Raw genomic sequence first — 12,311 nt, 5'->3', positions numbered from 1 at the left:
ATTTTGGGATTATTTATTTAGAAGATGCGCATTTGTTGTACAGGGTTCTTCTTTTCCTAAGGGCTACGTAGGGTTATTGCAAGACCTCGTGGTGTTAGAAGAACAGAGTTTCAGTGATCTTGCATTGCATCAGTTTTCCATTGCACTGCAGCACTAGATGGGCCAGGAGCTCCTGTGAGGCACAAACAGTTACTGAATAAGGCCCAGTGTGGAGTCTCATTGTAGCTTACAGCCAGGAAGATGTCTGGCTTGCTAGGCTGAGGCATGCTGTGGGCACAGAGGCTAGCATTGCTTCCTTCCACAGTCCTACTTATAGTATGAAATTAGTTTGGACTGTAGAGTGGTAGGCTCCACTAGGGCAGGGGCTCAATAACAAAAAAAATTACTGCACAGTCGTGCTTAGTATTTTACCGAACCCACCCAAACTCAACTTGCCCTATCCGGGGCTGCTGTGGGGTGCTTCTTTAACATCAGGAGGTGCTTCTAAAACATCTAAGGAGCTGCTTTATTTAAAAATAAAATATGAATAAAATAAACAAGTCACACAGGTATGCTCACATGCGTGTAACTGGGACACACAGGTATGCTCACATGCATGTAACTGGGAGCTGTGAAAAACAAAAATTAGGCATCTGCCACAAAATATGTAAATAAAAATGCAATTAAAAAAAATGGAAAAAAGAAACCCACGAGATTTTCACAAACTAAGTCTTCAGACTCCATGGAGGGGAAAATATCCAATCTTGATCCTGTGGTATACACCAGTTTATTTGCATCCCAGCATTAAATCCGAGATTATCTTAATCCCTGAAAATGGAGAAGGGGGTACAATTTTGGAGGCTTTGGCCCCTAGTTTTTCAGTTTGTCCAGTAATGTGGTAAGTAATAATTATATATTTTCTTGGTTGAAGTAATTTCTGTTCCACACCAATATAGGAGTGGAGGTGAAAACCGTGTATTGTTCCTGATTGCATGTGCCTCTCTAATTTTTAATCATCTTCTTGACACTGTCCTCTTCCTCTTGCCTCTTCTCATAATGTGAAAAGTCATCAAATATGGGGGTGGCATAGCTAGCTATGATTCGGAGAACTTGGCAAGCTTTTTCCAGGGGGACCACCTGTCGCTGAAATTATGGGTTTATTAAACTGTGTATGTCCTGTTTAAATAAAATAAGGGTGGGTGGGAGGGCCCGAGACAATTCCATCTTGCACCTCTTTTTTTCTTTGCATGATGTTGCATTAATTCTATGTTTCTATAAGGTTCAAAAAGGGTTGAGATTACCTAAAGGATAAAAAAAAAGGGGCAGACTAGATGGGCCAAGTGGTTCTTATCTGCCGTCAAATTCTATGTTTCTATGTTTTTATGTGCTCTTTGGGGCCTAGTTTTTAAAACTACCATCCTCTCTACACTGCAGTGCCACTCCTAGATGGGCCAGGTGTTTGTGCCACCCACTTGTGTCGCTTAGCTTAGTCATTCAGCTACCTCGGTACAACCTTTTGGCCTAAAAACAATATTGTGAGGTGTTCAGAATAGACTGGAAATGAGTGGAAATGAATGTTATTGAGGTTAATAATACCGTAGGATCAAATTTACCCCCAAATTCTGTGATTTTAGCTGTTTTTATGTTTCTTTCAAAAATCATCCAGATCCAAAACCAAAATTCCAAAGGGTGGTTTTGGCAAAACCAATCTTGAACCAAAACACGAGCGGGGATCCAGATCCAAAACCAAAACACAAAACCCGAAAAGTGTCCGTCGCACATCTTTAGTTATATACAAGTTTATGGGCCAGGTGCATCATCGCTTGGAAAGTGCTAAAATGGAGAGTGAAAAACTCTGTACACCCCTACACTCCCATGTGTGACAGTGTACACCCCCTTCCCCTGTGTAACACCCTGTACGTGTGTGTGTGTGTGTGTGTGTGTGTGTGTGTGTGTGTGTGTGTGACACCTTGTACCTCTTCCCCCGTGTATGACATCCTGCACTGTACCCCTGTGTGTGTACACCCTACCCTTGTGTATGTGTGACATGCTGTACCCTCCTACACTCCCATGTGTGACACAGGGTACACCCCCTTCCCCTGTGACACTCTGCACCAATTACCCCTGTGTACCCCTCTACCCATATGTGTATGACACCTTGGTCCCCCTCCTTATGTATGACACCCTGTACCCTCTACCCCTGTGTGTATGACATAGTGTACACCCCCTAGCCCTGTGTGACACCCTGTACCCCCTATCCTTGTTTGTGTGTGTTTGTGCCACCTTGTACACACACTCTACCTGTTTGTGCGTTACCCTGTACTCTCACTCTACCCCTGTGTGTGTCACCCTCTACCTCCGCTCTCTGTAGACAGGTGGCCCTTTCAAAATTTTGATATGTGGCCCCCAAATTTCTATTTATGCCCCTGCCGATACTCCATGGCCTTAGCGCTGCCGCACAGTTCTCCACAGATCGTGCTGCTGTGCCACCGGCAGAGGGAAGCTGGGAGGAGAGAGCCACCTGAGAGCACTGTGCCCTGGATTAGTGATCCAGGCAGGCCGATGCCTCACCTCGCGAGGACCCCCAATAGAGGCCAGGGCCACCAGAGGCGGGCATCCACAAGGTGACGGGCCATTCCAGGCGGGACACAGTTGCAGAAAGAATGGAGAAGGGGTAGCAGAGAAACAACATAGAAAGCAGTGTGTCGCTGTAGTGACAGGGTAGTAGTGATTGCAGTGTGTGGCAATAGTGAGGGTGCAGTGATTGCTGTGTGTGTGGCTGTAGTGACAGAGCTGTGAGCTAGGATCACAGCATTTTTTAAAGCGTTATTACACTTACAGCATAGAACACAACTTGCCCCTGCTGCTATCTATCCTTTCCTCCTCCATACCCCCAGCATTGCATGCCCCTAACCCCCATCTTGCCCCCCAGTACTACCCAGCTGCTGTCTGCACTTACTGTACCCCTCTCTACCATCAGCACTGCCTGCCCTTACCCCCTCTACCCCTAGCTCTACCCTAACTTTTCACAGCCTCTACCTCCACCTCTGACCAGCTTCTCCCTGCCTCTCCCCCCATAATATGCGATAAGACCCAGAAAATAGGATTTTAATTACCTACCGGTAAATCCTTTTCTCGTAGTCCGTAGAGGATGCTGGGGTCCACATTAGTACCATCGGGTATAGACGGGTCCACCAGGAGCCATTGGCACTTTAAGAGTTTAATAGTGTGGGCTGGCTCCTCCCTCTATGCCCCTCCTACCAGACTCAGTCTAGAAACTGTGCCCGAGGAGACGGACATACTTTGAGAGAAGGAAATACACAGAAAGTGGCGAGATTCATACCAGCTCACACAAACAAGGCAAACCAAGCTAACTAGCTTGAAACTCAGCAATAGCTGAAAACATTACTTAACCAAGTAACAACGCAGTACTTAACTAAGAACAAAGTCATACTGAATCAAGTAACTACTGCAGGATAACAAAGCGCTGGGCAAGCGCCCAGAATCCTCTATGGACTGCGAGACAAGGATTTACCAGTAGGTAATTAAAATCCTATTTTCTCTTACGTCCTAGAGGATGCTGGGGTCCACATTAGTACCATGGGGATGTACCTAAGTTCCAAGAACGGGAGGGAGAGTGCAAAGGCTTCTGCAGAACTGATTGACCAAACTTCAGGTCCTCTAGGCAAAGTATCGAACTTGTAGAACTTAGACCCTGACCAAGTAGCCGCTCGGCAAAGCTGTAAAGCTGAGATACCCCGGCCAGCCGCCCAGGAAGAGCCCACCTGCCGTAGAATACGCATGCTGGATAGTGAACCTGATCCAGCGAGAGATAGTATGCTTAGAAGCAGGACACCCAATTTTCTTTGGATCATAAAGGACAGAGAGTCCATTTTTCTGTGATGAGCAGTCCTCTTCAGATATATTTTCAGTGCCCTTACCACATCCAAAGACTTTGAACTAATTGAGGAGTCAGTAGCCACTGGCACCACAATAGGCTGATTAATATGAAAAGCCGACACGACCTTAGGAAGGAACTGCTGACGTGTCCGGAGCTCAGCTCTATCTTCATAGAAGATCAAGTAGGGGCTATTACAAGACAAAGCCCCCAACTCCGACACGCGTCTAGCAGAAACTAAGGCAAACAAAGTGATAGCCTTCCACGCGAGAAACTTGACCTCAACCTCCTGTAGAGGCTGGAACCAATCCGATTGGAGGAACTGTAACACCACGTTAAGATCCCAGGGTGCCGTAGGTGGCACAAAGGGAGGCTGGATGTGCAGAACCCCTTTCAAAAAAGTCTGAACCTCAGGGAGGGAAGCCAACTGATTCTGGAAGAAAATGGATAGGGCCAAAATCTGGACCTTTACAGATCCCAACCTCAGACCCATATCCACACCTGCTTGCAGGAAGAGGAGAAACAGTCCCAGTTGAAACTCCACCGTAGGAAGCTTCTAGGATTCACACCAAGAGACATACTTCTTCTAAATGTGTGTCATGACTAAGGTTTTTGTGAACCCGGTGCTAGCGAAGTCTGCGCGGGCGACTGGAGAACTACACGAATACCACCACTGACCTGGTTTTGGAAGTGTTGTGGACTCGGGGTCTCTTCCGGTGACTGGGAAGAGGAACCGCGGCAGAGATGGCCGAATCCAGGTTCTCCTCATGCAGGATGAGGTCGGCAGACAGGAAGCACGTGTGGGCGCTGAAGGTCTCCTGAAAGACAGAACTGGAAAGGCGCTGATGAATCAGTGAAGAATAACAGGTACAACTGTGCTAAAGGGCACGGGGTGCTTGGGGACACTGAGGTGCTTGGAGACACTGAGGTGCTTGGAGACACTGAGGTGCTTGGGGACACTGAGGTGCTTGGGGACACTGAGGTGCTTGGAGACACTGAGGTGCTTGGAGACACTGAGGTGCTTGGAGACACTGAGGTGCTTGGAGACACTGAGGTACTTGGAGACACTGAGGTACTTGGAGACACTGAGGTACTTGGAGACACTGAGGTACGTAGAGGCACTGAGGTACGTAGAGGCACTGAGGTGCGTAGAGGCACTGAGGTGCGTAGAGGCACTGAGGTGCGTGAAGACACTGGGGTGCGTAGAGACACTGGAGTGCGTAGAGACACTGGGGTGCTGAGGCACGGAGGCACGGAGGTGCTGGAAGCACGGAGGTACTGAGGCACGGAGGTGCTGAGGCACGGAGGTGCTGAGGCACGGAGATGCTGAGTCACGGAGATGCTGGAAGCACGGAGGCACGGAGGTGCTGGAAGCACGGAGGCACGGAGGTGCTGGAAGCACGGAGGTACTGAGGCACGGAGGTGCTGAGGCACGGAGATGCTGAGTCACGGAGGTGCTGGAAGCACGGAGGCACGGAGGTGCTGGAAGCACGGAGATGCTGAGTCACGGAGGTGCTGGAAGCACGGAGGCACGGAGGTGCTGGAAGCACGGAGATGCTGAGTCACGGAGGTGCTGGAAGCACGGAGGCACGGAGGTGCTGGAAGCACGGAGGTACTGAGGCACGGAGGTCCTGAGGCACGGAGGTACTGAGGCACGGAGATGCTGAGGCACGGAGATGCTGAGTCACGGAGCTGCTGGAAGCACGGAGGCACGGAGGTGTTGGAAGCACGGAAGTACTGAGCTCTGGAGATCCCAACTACAACAGTAGTAAAACTGAAACACGACAGCTGTGGTTTTCAGTGGAGAACATGGAATTCAGTACTGTGCCTTTAAGACGAAACATTGCAGCTGTGCCTTTACATTGAGACTCAGGGAAATGGTGAAATCAAATGGCAACACACAAGTAACCATACAGGAACAAGGGAACAGAGTTTCCACAGGAACTTAGGTACAATGGTTACCTTAAGGGAGCTCAGCATAAAGACTCTCACAAGGCTGTATGTGACACGAGGAACTGGCCCAGATTCCTAACTCAGCCTCCTGATTTATACTTCCTGGTCCTTGATGATTGGTGGGCAGGATTAGGTGATGTCACTGTCATGTGACTACTCTAGCCAAGGCTGTGATGTAGAATGAGGCCTAGCAGGCCAAGAGAACACTGAAGCCTGGACTTCTGCAAAACACAGGATGCTTGCTTTTAGATTACTGAATTCAGCCTCACACAGGAGATCACCACAGGTGGAGCTGATTACCTCTCAGGCAGAGAACTCAGGAAACTCAGTGCTGACAAGCTGTTTAACTCCGTGAGTGAAAAGACACAGGATCCAGGACAGAAAGCAGGGGTAAGTCACCAAATATGAGAATTACAGTCAGGATTGTGACAGTATCCCCCTCTTCGAGGGTGGACTCCGGACACCCATCTAATCTTAGGGGAACTTGAGAAATTCATACAGAAGAATTTAGGACCTTCGTTGATGCCTCTTCTTCTTATGGGAACGTTTGGTTTTGACCAAGGACCGCGGGATCTCCTGTAAAGAAAAACCTTCCTTAGAAAACATGGGGGCTCCCAAGAAAGGAGTAGCATCATGGACTGGATCAAATTCAGAGTCTGAGTCCAAGTCTAATGGAAGATATGAATCTCCCATAGATACACAGTTTGCAGATGAAAATGAGGTGCACTGGAGATTTAAATTCTCTGGGCTAGGAGAGACTCCAACATGAGCAATTTTAATGGTCGGATTCTTACTGAAGGAGATTCTTAGATTATCCCTGGGAGGACAGCACAAACTTCCTTCTGCATTCCCTTTAGAGCCTGATTTCTTTACCGAGTCAGATTCCATAGGTTTAGGACCAAATTCTTTAACCACAGCATTACTAAAATTCTGTAAGTCATGGAACACAGGATCATTACTCTCAAAAAGCATGTTGGCCCACTCCAAAGCTCTTCCTCTGAATGCCAGGAACAGATATCGAGTAACGTTGGAAGGAGTTACTGCACCTGAAGGATCAGACTCCATCCGAGACAGAAATTGTTCAACCAAAGCGGCATATTGCAGTAAATCTCCATCGAAGTAAATAGGTGGTAAACCATCAGACGAAAGCTTAGAGGCTGAAACTGGAGAAATCTTTGACTGGACGAGTAGGACTGGATTGGATCCGGGGATGCTTGAATTGGCTGGAACCAAAGGAGACTGACCAGGCTGGTCCTGGAGTAACACTGGACCGGCTGGAACCGGAACGAACTGACCAGGCGGAGCCTGGAGTATTGCTGGACCGGCTGGAACCGGAACGGACTGGCCAAGCTGGGCCTGGAGTATTGCTGGACCGGCTGGAACCGGGACGGACTGACCAGGCTGGGCCTGGAGTATTGCTGGACCGGCTGGAACCGGGACGGACTGAGTCCTTTCTTCCCGGGGCTGAACCAAGGCAGGAGCCCCCACTTCACGGGGCTGGGCTGAGGCAAGAGCCCCCACTTCACGGGGCTGGGCTGAGGCAAGAGCCCCCACTTCACGGGGCTGGGCTGAGGCAAGAGCCCCCACTTCACGGGGCTGGGCTGAGGCAAGAGCCCCCACTTCACGGGGCTGGGCTGAGGCAAGAGCCCCCACTTCACGGGGCTGGGCTGAGGCAAGAGCCCCCACTTCACGGGGCTGGGCTGAGGCAAGAGCCCCCACTTCAAGGGGCTGGGCTGCGCTCTGAAGGCTCTCTGGCTGGGCAGCGCTCTGAAGGCTCTCTGGCTGGGCAGCCCTCTGAAGGCTCTCTGGCTGGGCAGCGCTCTGAAGGCTCTCTGGCTGGGCAGCGCTCTGTAGACCCTCTGGCTGGGCAGCACTCTGTAGACCCTCTGGCTGGGCAGCACTCTGTAGACCCTCTGGCTGGGCAGCACTCTGTAGACCCTCTGGCTGGGCAGCACTCTGTAGACCCTCTGGCTCTGGACCCTCGGATCCCCTTCCTGGGGCTGTACCCTCGGAACCCCCTCCTGGGGCTGGACCCTCTGAAGAAACCCCTCCTGGGGCTATGCCCTCTGAAGAACCCCCTCCTGGGGCTGGACGCTCTGAACCCCTCACTGGGGCTGGACGCTCTGAACCCCTCACTGGGGCTGGACGCTCTGAACCCCTCACTGGGGCTGGACGCTCTGAAGAACCCCTTCTTGGGGCTGGACACTCTGAAGAACCCCTTCTTGGGGCTGGACACTCTGAAGAACCCCTTCTTGGGGCTGGACACTCTGAAGACGCCCCCCCTGGGGCTGAAGACACGGACGCCCCCCCTGGGGCTGGACACTCTGAAGACGCCCCCCCTGGGGCTGAAGACACGGACGCCCCCCCTGGGGCTGGACACTCTGAAGACGCCCCTCCTGGGGCTAGACATTTTGAAGACGCCCCTCCTGGGGCTGGACACTTTGAAGACGCCCCTCCTGGGGCTGGACACTCTGAAGACGCCCCTCCTGGGGCTGGACACTCTGAAGACGCCCCTCCTGGGGCTGGACACTCTGAAGACGCCCCTCCTGGGGCTGGACACTCTGAAGACGCCCCTCCTGGGGCTGGACACTCTGAAGACGCCCCTCCTGGGGCTGAAGACACGGACGCCCCCCCTGGGGCTGGACACTCTGACTCCTCTGTGACTCTAAATGGCTTGAATATTCTTCTCTGGACACCCAACTTGGGATAAGGTCTTTTAATCACCGGACCCCAGTCATAAATTTGAGTCTCTTTCCGAGTAGCCATCTTGATACCCCCGTCAGCAGTAGCAGGATCGGCTACTGTGGATGACTTGTAGACATGAGCACTGTGATACTGCGATTTGTCACCATTCCCTGGCTTGCGAAGAATGCAGTCTTTAACAAAATGACCGGAATTTCCACAGTAAAGACAGAGGTGTAGCTCCCTACGCCGCTGACGTTCAGCTTCAGAGAGCTTGGGCCGTGGATAGCTCTGATGAACAACTTTTCCTTGCACAGAGGAAGAGACTCTATTAACTGGTTGGGACAAAACAGGATCAACAACGTTGGTAGTATTCCTGAGGAAATCAGGCATTACAGAGAGAATACTAGGCAAAAGTTCTTGTAACTGTAATAACATCTGGTAGAATATCTGCAGTTGGTCAGGAGTCTTAGAGCAGAAGGTCAGAGAATCTCTGGAGAAAGAATTCCGCTGCAGACACTGTGCCAATTGATGCTGAGTCGACTCCAGACCTTCCAAGCGTCCTGCAATATTGCTTAGGAGGTCCTGCGTCAGACAAACACTTTCGGCCGGGTCCATGTGGCCAGTTCCTACTGTCATGACTAAGGTTTTTGTGAACCCGGTGCTAGCGAAGTCTGCGCGGGCGACTGGAGAACTACACGAATACCACCACTGACCTGGTTTTGGAAGTGTTGTGGACTCGGGGTCTCTTCCGGTGACTGGGAAGAGGAACCGCGGCAGAGATGGCCGAATCCAGGTTCTCCTCATGCAGGATGAGGTCGGCAGACAGGAAGCACGTGTGGGCGCTGAAGGTCTCCTGAAAGACAGAACTGGAAAGGCGCTGATGAATCAGTGAAGAATAACAGGTACAACTGTGCTAAAGGGCACGGGGTGCTTGGGGACACTGAGGTGCTTGGAGACACTGAGGTGCTTGGAGACACTGAGGTGCTTGGAGACACTGAGGTGCTTGGAGACACTGAGGTGCTTGGGGACACTGAGGTGCTTGGGGACACTGAGGTGCTTGGAGACACTGAGGTGCTTGGAGACACTGAGGTGCTTGGAGACACTGAGGTGCTTGGAGACACTGAGGTACTTGGAGACACTGAGGTACTTGGAGACACTGAGGTACTTGGAGACACTGAGGTACGTAGAGGCACTGAGGTACGTAGAGGCACTGAGGTGCGTAGAGGCACTGAGGTGCGTAGAGGCACTGAGGTGCGTGAAGACACTGGGGTGCGTAGAGACACTGGAGTGCGTAGAGACACTGGGGTGCTGAGGCACGGAGGCACGGAGGTGCTGGAAGCACGGAGGTACTGAGGCACGGAGGTGCTGAGGCACGGAGGCACGGAGGTGCTGAGGCACGGAGATGCTGAGTCACGGAGATGCTGGAAGCACGGAGGCACGGAGGTGCTGGAAGCACAGAGGCACGGAGGTGCTGGAAGCACGGAGGTACTGAGGCACGGAGGTGCTGAGGCACGGAGATGCTGAGTCACGGAGGTGCTGGAAGCACGGAGGCACGGAGGTGCTGGAAGCACGGAGATGCTGAGTCACGGAGGTGCTGGAAGCACGGAGGCACGGAGGTGCTGGAAGCACGGAGATGCTGAGTCACGGAGGTGCTGGAAGCACGGAGGCACGGAGGTGCTGGAAGCACGGAGGTACTGAGGCACGGAGGTCCTGAGGCACGGAGGTACTGAGGCACGGAGATGCTGAGGCACGGAGATGCTGAGTCACGGAGCTGCTGGAAGCACGGAGGCACGGAGGTGTTGGAAGCACGGAAGTACTGAGCTCTGGAGATCCCAACTACAACAGTAGTAAAACTGAAACACGACAGCTGTGGTTTTCAGTGGAGAACATGGAATTCAGTACTGTGCCTTTAAGACGAAACATTGCAGCTGTGCCTTTACATTGAGACTCAGGGAAATGGTGAAATCAAATGGCAACACACAAGTAACCATACAGGAACAAGGGAACAGAGTTTCCACAGGAACTTAGGTACAATGGTTACCTTAAGGGAGCTCAGCATAAAGACTCTCACAAGGCTGTATGTGACACGAGGAACTGGCCCAGATTCCTAACTCAGCCTCCTGATTTATACTTCCTGGTCCTTGATGATTGGTGGGCAGGATTAGGTGATGTCACTGTCATGTGACTACTCTAGCCAAGGCTGTGATGTAGAATGAGGCCTAGCAGGCCAAGAGAACACTGAAGCCTGGACTTCTGCAAAACACAGGATGCTTGCTTTTAGATTACTGAATTCAGCCTCACACAGGAGATCACCACAGGTGGAGCTGATTACCTCTCAGGCAGAGAACTCAGGAAACTCAGTGCTGACAAGCTGTTTAACTCCGTGAGTGAAAAGACACAGGATCCAGGACAGAAAGCAGGGGTAAGTCACCAAATATGAGAATTACAGTCAGGATTGTGACAATGTGATGATAATGCTTAGACGTTACTCCTTTTCTAGCCTGTATCAGGGTAGGAATAACTTTGTTCGGAATGCCCTTCCGAGCAAATATCTGGCGTTCAACTTCCATGCCGTCAAACGTAAGTCTTGACAAGTGAACGGCCCTTGTTGTGACAGGTCCTCCCGAAGAGGAAGAGGCCTCGGATCTTCCAGCAATAGATCCAAAAGATCTGCGTACCAAACCCTTCTTGGACAGTCCGGAGCAATGAGGATCGCCTGAACTCTTGTTCTCCTTATGAGTTTTAGAATCCTTGGAATGAGTGGAAGTGGAGGAAACACGTACACTGACTGGAACACCCATGGAGTCACCAGGGCATCCACCGCCACTGCTTGTGGGTCTCTCGGCCTGGAATAGTACCTCCGAAGCTTCTTGTTGAGACGGGAGGCCATCATGTCTATTTGAAGTACACCCCAAAGATTTGTCACCTCAGTGAACACCTCCGGATGGAGGCACCACTCTCCGGGATGGAGATCGTGTCTGCTGAGGAAGTCCACTTCCCAGTTGTCTACTCCCAGAATGAAAATTGCTGACAGTGCCAACGCGTGTTTTTCTGCCCAGGGGATGATTCTTGTTACCTCTGACATTGCAGCTATGCTCTTCGTTCCGCCCCATCGGTTTATGTAGGCTACCGCCGTTACATTGTCTGACTGCACTTGAATGGTGTCAAAGTCGAAAAATATCATGATTCACATGCCTTGTACTAACCCCATGCACATGCCTGCTGCGCGTGCACACGCTCTGCCGTGCGTGCGCATATTCGCACTTTGCGTAAAAGAGCTTCTACGGCCGTGCGCTTTGGCGCGTGGTATGCGCATTTACGGTAGAGTTTGTAAGCGTCTAGCGGGCGACTCGATCGCAACATATTTAACCCATATGGTGTGTTTTGTAGATAATATTCCCTTAAACAATGTCAGCAAGTATGTTTAGTTTAAACGGTTCGTGGACAGAGGAATTCCTCTTTGCATGATAGGAAGGGTCAGATATAGGTTGAACGGTGGTGTCTAGTATCAAACTGTAGAGTATTTTAATAGTAACATTTTGGTGTTGGTTAGGAAGAGATTGTTCGCTCCTGCGTAAAGTTATGTATAAAAGTAGTTTATAGGAATTTGCTGTATTTGCTGTTCATTATCCATGCGGCGGGAATCCTGAGGATACCTCCCACCTGAGCAGTTGGAGAAAGACACAACCCACCTGTTCGAACCCACCTATGACCTTTTGTTATAATGCAGAGACACATTCCTGTGTCCAATGAACAATGAGATTGTAGGGACCATTGTATTGTTACTGTATGCTGT

This window comes from Pseudophryne corroboree, chromosome 1 (assembly GCF_028390025.1).
Source record: "Pseudophryne corroboree isolate aPseCor3 chromosome 1, aPseCor3.hap2, whole genome shotgun sequence".
Lineage (NCBI taxonomy): Eukaryota > Metazoa > Chordata > Amphibia > Anura > Myobatrachidae > Pseudophryne > Pseudophryne corroboree.
Note: the sequence above shows the minus strand (reverse complement) of the source record.